Source organism: Mesocricetus auratus, unplaced genomic scaffold (genome assembly GCF_017639785.1).
Source record: "Mesocricetus auratus isolate SY011 unplaced genomic scaffold, BCM_Maur_2.0 Super-Scaffold_100047, whole genome shotgun sequence".
NCBI classification, from domain to species: Eukaryota; Metazoa; Chordata; class Mammalia; order Rodentia; family Cricetidae; genus Mesocricetus; species Mesocricetus auratus.
The window spans coordinates 6,169,419-6,175,787 of record NW_024429224.1 but is presented as its reverse complement, the minus strand read 5'-3'; the positions used below and the strand labels follow the sequence as shown (position 1 = coordinate 6,175,787).

The 6,369-nt window shown below is 54.9% G+C and overlaps 1 long non-coding RNA gene across 2 annotated transcripts; it reads left to right on the top strand.

The window, feature by feature from the left end:
• The first annotated feature begins 548 nt into the window (after positions 1-548).
• Positions 549-4,768, top strand: LOC121136063. Of its 2 annotated transcripts, none has more exons than XR_005873172.1 (3): positions 549-628; positions 2,248-2,394; positions 4,394-4,768. It is a non-coding gene; the product is annotated as an uncharacterized LOC121136063 (long non-coding RNA). The 2 variants fall into 2 exon arrangements; XR_005873171.1 differs by lacking the exon at positions 549-628 and adding an exon at positions 635-781 and having other exon boundaries at positions 4,394-4,767.
• Positions 4,769-6,369: the final 1,601 nt, after the last annotated feature.

Sequence of the window (6,369 nt, the reverse complement as noted above, 5' to 3'; positions counted from 1 at the left end):
TCAGACCTTATACCTGTGTGGCTAGTAGGAGCACTTACGAGCAGGTGTGAGACAGAGACACCGCCTTGATTAGTGTAGGATGGATGAGGAAAACCTTCACTCTGTAGGGAGATGGGGAAGTGGGTGGATCTATGCATCTGGAGGCTCTGTCCCCATGGAGTCAGGACAGCCCAGCTCAGGACAGCCATGTGGGCTGGAAACAGTCGCTGGGGTTAGCAGGGCAGGTCTCGTGTGTTCAGGGTGCTGGAGAAGATGCGCTCGAGGGTGTTTGTCCCATGCTAGTGTCCAGCCCAGAGCCACCAGACTTGGCAGAGTCTGGCACCAACCAGACACAGGGAGGAGGTGAGTGAGCGCTGTGAGAAGGACAGGGCTGGAGGGTGTGGTGGAGGCGAGCTGACATCATACGCAGAGACTGGAGGGTGTTGGTGGAGGCGAGCTGACGTCATACGCAGAGACTGGAGGGTGTGGTGGAGGCGAGCTGACGTCATACGCAGAGACTGGAGGGTGTGGTGGAGGCGAGCTCACGTCATACGCAGAGCCTGGAGGGTGTGGTGGAGGCGAGCTGACGTCATACGCAGAGACTGGAGACTTGTGGAGCTGGGAGGAGGGACCTCTATCATGCCTCCAGGTGAGCCAAAGGCCTGTCCGCCGGCTGTGGTTTGGGGATGGGAAGGCATGGAAGTAGACATCAGTTAAAGGACCTGTGTGCACCTTCCTCTCCAAGTGGTCCCCTGAGGCTAGCAAGGCTGGGACTGCCTGCTTCTGACCAGGGCAGGCCGGGGTAAGCCAAAACCTGGTGCTCTACCACTGAGCTCAACCCCAGGCCTTCCCCACATCTTTAGCTGCTTTGCCTAGAAGCAAAGCCTGTGCCCGTGGGCCACAACCGAGGCGCCCCAGGGTCTTCAGAGCCCTTTCTGATTCCTCACATATCAGGGTCATTTCAGGAACTTGCCCTTGTCTTCCCAAGGCCACCTGGCTGGTGCCAGGCAGAGAGGTTTCCCAGCAGGTGTCTGGGTCCTACAGCCCAGCTTGGAGGTCCCTGGCACACAGGAGATTCCTTCTCCTCAGCTTGCTGGACCTACCTTCCTGGGAGCCTGTGCAGCCGTCTCCCCAGCTCCCCCAAGCTCCCCCAGTCACCCCTGCCCCCAGCTCAGCCCTCCACTGCGTCCCAGCACTGGCTGCTCTCCAGAACAGTCTGTCTCCCTCTGCAGAGGAGCTATGTCCCATGCAGGGCCTGGCTCCAAGAAGGCCCTGGGCCGCTGGTCACCCTGGTCACCACGGGTTGAATGCTGAGAGAGCAAACAGGATACCTATGGCCCTGCAGGCCAGGTTGGACATGGGGGTAACTGACTGAGCGGCTGCCTCTGGTGGGCCCCCGATGCCCCTCCCAGGCCCTCGGCATCAACCCCACCCCCAACGGCTTTGTTCCCGACCTCAAACCACAGGGAGAATAAAGTTTGTGAAATATTAGTTTAATAAGACATGCGACTACTATTAAGGATCCAAGGGTTCTTATTTATTATTCATGGGGCCGTGTGATTTAGGGGCGAGTGGGTCCGCAGAGGCTCTGCTTGGCCGCCTCTTCGGCAGCCAACCCTCCCCGCCACAGCCTGCCTCCCACCATCCTCCCCCCCTACACTTGCTCACACTGCAGTGCTCACAGGGACCCTCCACCCTCGCCTGGTGTGTCGGGGAGGACAAGATGGCCGCAGCTCCTCCCTGGCTGCCTCAGCAGTATAGCAGGTGGAGGGGCGCTCCCCGTTCTGTCTCCTTTTTAAGGTCCCGAGACCTCTGATAGGTAGGTGAGGCAGGCCTGGGGCAGATTGGGAGAGTCGAGAGGGCACTAGGTTATTCCTGGGCTAACACGCTGTGTGACCGTGGGCAGGTGTCTTGCCTTCTCTGTCTTAGGCTCCCTCTAAAATCAAAGCCTGGGAGGATCATCTGAAAGTTTCTCAGCAGGAAGGAAATGTGCAGGTGTGCTTGTGTACAATATCTTCCTAGAGGCACGACATCCGTCATGGCATCTTGATGCCGCCAAGTTTTCCTTTTCTGGGATTTCATAGTCAGCTTCTTCTCATGCCCCCAAACGCAGAGCCTCTGTCCTGACTTCTTTGGTCACACATTAGAGTTGCTTGCTCTTGACTTTATAAAATGTGAGTGTCAATAGTTCCCTCCATTGTATGCCGAGCAATACTCCACAGTATGATTGGCAAGCTGTGAATCCACTCAGCACCCCTGATCACACAGGCTTCCGGTCTGCTCAACACGCCTGATCACACAGGCTTCCGGTCCGCTCAGCACCCCTGATCACACAGGCTTCCGGTCTGCTCAGCACCCCTCATGAATGACAGCCTCTTGGGTAAATATTCATGCATGGACTTGCTAACTCAAAAGGTAAGTGCTTCTTGTTATTATTTGATTTTAAATTTCTCTGCATTGCTAAGGCTCCAGACCACAGCCCTGAATATTACTCTAAGGATTCCTTTTTATTGTTATCTGTGTGTATGTTTGTCTACATGTTTATGCGTCATGCGTGTGGTTTCCCAAGAAGTCCAAAAAGGGGCATCTGTCCCTCAGGAGCTGGAGTTAAAGGGGACGGCTGCGGGGGGGGGGAGCTGGGGGGTGGAGGGGTGAGGGGGGGGCAACCTGGTTTGAGTTCTGGGAAACGAACTACGAACGGAAGAGCAATATGCACTCCTAGCCACTGCCCATCTCCAGCCCCTGTGCTTGACTTTGAAAGCAACTTTCAAGGGCTGGAGAGATGGTTGGCGGTTAAGGGCTCTGACTGCTCTTACAGGGGACCCAGGTTCAATTCCCAGCATCCCTGTGGCCTCTGTAACTCCAGTTCCAGGAGAGTCTGCTGCCCTCTACTGGCCTCTGTGAGCACCTGCAGTCATACATAACAAAAATCTGTTTACATGTACATGCATATATGTATACACATACAAGTATGCATACTTGTGTGTTTGTATGTATATATTGAGACATTACCCAAATCGTTGTATTTATAGCCTCGTCAGCAAAGTTTAGAGCTCCGTGGTTGCTGCACATCCTTGCCAACACTTGATACTGTTGGACTTTTTAATATTAACCATTCTATTGGGTGCATTCATGGGATTTTAATTTGTGGTTTGATAAAGCCACTGGTCACTCTTGTGATCTGGGGGATTTCTGTATTTTCTTTTGTGACCTGTTTGAGTTGCCATCTTGACTTTGCTTTTATTCACAGGACATATTTACACACAAAGAGTGAAAGCCGGAGGCCAGGAGATGGCTCCGTGGATAAACTGCTCATGAGCTGAGTTTGGATCCACAGAACTCACATAAAGCTGGACGCAGTAGCACAGGCCTCCTACAGGGACAGGGACTGGGGCACAGGCCTCCTACAGGGACAGGGACTGGAGCACAGGCCTCCTACAGGGACAGGGACTGGGCACAGGCCTCATACAGGGACAGTGGAGCACAGGCCTCCTACAGGGACAGGGACTGGGGCACAGGCCTCCTATGGGGACAGGGACTGGGCACAGGCCTCCTACAGGGACAGGGACTGGGGCACAGGCCTCATACAGGGACAGGGACTGGAGCACAGGCCTCCTACGGGGACAGGGACTGGAGCACAGGCCTCCTATGGGGACAGGGACTGGGGCACAGGCCTCCTACAGGGACAGGGACTGGGGCACAGGCCTCCTACAGTGACAGGGACTGGAGAGCAGGCCTCCTACAGGGACAGGGACACAGTTTCTGTTTATAATGCCCGTTTTTGTGAGCTCTCAGCTGACCTTCGCTCTGCGTTGTGAGTGTGCTTTCCTGAATTTTCTCATGGCGGTCTGTAGTTCATGTGCTATGATACATCACAGACTGATGTGAGGCAGGCTGGGCTCTTCAGCTTTTTACTTTCTGTTCTGTTTCTCCGTTCGTTCGTTCCTTCAGTTGTCCAGTGTGATTGAAGACCTGGCTCTTTACAAAGAGTAGACAAAAAGAGGAAAGAAGGACAGACAAGAAGAAAGGAAGGGAGGGAAGAGTGGGGAGGGGGAAGAGGAGAGGGAGGCAGACACCAGGGTGAGGGAGGGAGAGGGGGTGAGAGGCCTCTGGGTGTCTGTCTGTATGTTACTCACCTTTGCTTCCCAACCATCTGCCTTCATGCCAGGTCCCACGATCTTGATTACATCACCTTACAGCGACCTTGGAAACCAGGCAGAACAAATCTGACTGGGTTATTGATGGTTCTCATATCAATTTGAGAATCAACCTGCCAATGACTCATAGAAAATCTGTTTGATATGTTGGTTGGGATCCACGTTTTCCATAACTCACACTGGGTGGGTCTTGGGAGACTTCCTGTCCTCCATGTCTGGCCACGCCCAACTATGTTTCCTGCCGTATTCCTCTGCAGATGCAACCCTTCTCAGCAGCCCGGAGGGTGAAGCTGAGGATCTGGAGGCCAAACTCATCCCAGAGGCTGGCGTGAAAGTGTTCAGCTTGGTCCTGGGGTCATTGCCACACCCATGAGGGCAGCTGTAGAAGACTCCATGTGTCATGAAAATGCTGATGACTTAAATGTTGTGAGGCCTGGGGTTCTCCTCAAAATAAGAGTGAGAGCGAGTGGCGGTACGGAAACAAAAATGGTCGTCAGCTAAGCATAGAATCCGTGTGTGGGCATAGAGTTCACAACACAAGTCACTGCATCCCGGAGGCATTGTGTGACGAACACGCACCCCAACCACGCGTCCTTTATCTCTGCCCCCAGTCCTGCCTGAGCCCACTGCACCCTGGCTAATGACATTCCTTTTGCCATCTGCAGCTTCTCTGTCCCCTTGCGGCCTGGAGCAGACCTCGCCGAGAAGGTGGTTGTGTCCAGGCAGCCCCGGATACGCGGTCGGCAGGTGGGTTTCCATCTCACCTTAAATGACTTCTGCGATGATTGACTTCCAGCAGCTGCCACCTGCAACCCCGGGGCAGGGCTCTGGGCCAGCTCCCAGCAGCACGGAGGGCTGGATGGAGAGAGGAGACTGAGCTTCAGGCAGAGGGGAAGACCATGGGGGCCTTCAGAGGTCACTGCAAGGCCAGGGCTCAGCTCCCAGTGGAGGCTACAGCAGGGGAGACAACCGTCCTTAGGTGAGGGGGATGCAAGCAGCTACTGTAAAAGAAACAGCATCGCGCAGAGAAATGCGAGAGGCCGACATGACATGGGCTTGCACCAGGTTGGTGGCAGCAGAGGCAGTCAAAGCGGCCTGGCTCGGGATACACGGGAAGGGTGTCATAGACTTCGCCACAGGTGGGATTTAGGTTGACAGAGAGGAGTCAGCAATGGAGCTAGGGGCTGGGCTGGAGCGGGGGGGTGAAGAGTTGACACCTGCCAGGCCAGGGGCTGTGGGGGTGGCAGAGAGTCAGGACCATGGTGTGCACATGTTAAATACGTATCTTGTCCTTACAAAACTCACATAGGAGTGTAATGGCCTTTGTAACACTGTGAAAGGGCCTCAGGGTGACCAGGCTCTGCCTCCTACATGGTCTGAAGCAGCCACCGGGAAAGTGGCTGACTGCCATGGGAGTAGGTTCCTCCCAGAATCTGTGAGTTTCGCCCTTTTTACCTTTCTGTCTACCCTACCATTTCATGCCCTGAGCTGTTGCGACAGCATAGGGACCTGCACCAAATGCGCCATACTCTTGCATGTCCAAGTCTCCAAAGCCAGGAGACCTTCTGCTGTTTACAAATGATCCAGCCCGTGGTACTCTGTGATAGAGGAACACCGACTGAGACGGCCACATGGACTGTTGAGCAGACAAGGCACACGGGAGCCCAGTGGGTAGAAGCCAGTGTTGGGGACCGACGCCAGGAGTCTGTTCCAGGGTGGGGTTGAAAGCTCACCGGAGCGGTGGCTGTAACTAGACAGCCTGTCCAAAGCTTGATCTGTAAGCATGAGAGTGACCTCAGGAGAAGAGTCCCCTGTACACCGCTGATGGCTGCTTCCACTCGGTCACAGTTCCTGCCCTGTCCTGTGCCCCGTGTCCCACCCAGCTTCCCATGAACACCTCGCTCATTCCACCGCACAGCGCCTGGCTTTCAAGGTGCCGCTGGAGTCTGCTTGTCTTTTCACCAAAACTCACTTCTCTGTCAACTTTCTTAAAACAGTTCCCATGCGCTACCCTGTGATCCCAAGCCCTGGTGAGGGTCACGTGTGGGGCGCAGGTGCTGCCCCCGAACCACTTTCAAAAGATAGGGACCTTCCCAGACAAAGCATGCTTAGAAGGAAGCCAGCCAGCCACGCCTTGCTGATGGATCCCCTCCCCCACAGCATCCCCTCTCATCTCTCCGTGTGGGGATACCTAAAAAGATGGGGCACTTACCTCAACTGGACAAGCAGAGTA